Source organism: Macadamia integrifolia, unplaced genomic scaffold, assembly GCF_013358625.1.
Source record: "Macadamia integrifolia cultivar HAES 741 unplaced genomic scaffold, SCU_Mint_v3 scaffold1293, whole genome shotgun sequence".
In the NCBI taxonomy this organism is placed as follows: domain Eukaryota; kingdom Viridiplantae; phylum Streptophyta; class Magnoliopsida; order Proteales; family Proteaceae; genus Macadamia; species Macadamia integrifolia.
The window spans coordinates 53078-54068 of record NW_024868148.1 but is presented as its reverse complement, the minus strand read 5'-3'; positions in this window follow the sequence as shown (position 1 = coordinate 54068).

Here is a 991-nt window from a genome sequence, read left to right as displayed (position 1 = left end):
CCTAATCTAGCATGCAAATAGTAGTCGAGTATGGACTATGTAACACCTACAAGTCCTCGGCCACCAAGCATATCCATTTCCAAATGTAGTCCCAGAGTACATGATACCAGCGAGACTTTGGCCACAAAGTGTGACCCTTGACTACAACTAACTCTAATGCACATAATCAATGCATGAATGCAACATGCATACAGCAATCACGGCACCGGTACCACCTCTGCCACGCTGGATTCCATCTCACACACACACATACACACCCATCCAAACACACAGAGATCACGGTACTAGTACCACCTCGGCCACATCAGATCCCATCAATATATTTCCATACAATTCATATCATGATCATAAAATGAAAATTTTAATTAAAAAGATAATTCTAAGCATGTGAGCAATTTAGATAATTAATAAACATTTTAAAAAATAAATACAGTCCATCCCTCACCTTGTTGATCTTTGTTTGGTTTAGGGTTCAAGTAAGGCCACCGATCAATCAAATTAATTTTGACTTTGGGGCACGTGCGTGTCACTATCCTAGACACAAATGGAATCATACATCAGTACGCGTCGGAAACATCAAGAGAGACGCACATAGGTCACCCCCAAAGTGTACAGACACTGTCTCCCAATGACATTAATGTCACCGGAAACAACCACCAAAAATAGGCCATTTCCATTGGAAATATCAGACCTGTTTTTGGTGGAGGTAACAGAGAGCACATAAGGCTCTATGTCCACCAGAAATATGCCACCAAAAATAGACCCAGTGGATCCGGTGGACTGTTTTTGGTGGAGGTACAGCGCAGTCCAACAATTTGGGACTTTTCAGCTCGGTCCTGATTGCCAAGATTTGTTCCATGGAGTTTATAGGAGATGTCCCTAGCATCATTCTAAGCCAAGAAAATTCCATTTCCATCAAGCTGTTTGGGAGATACATCAATTGAACGATCGAAACTCTAGTTGGTCTTTTGGCATTACATGTTGCCGGAGC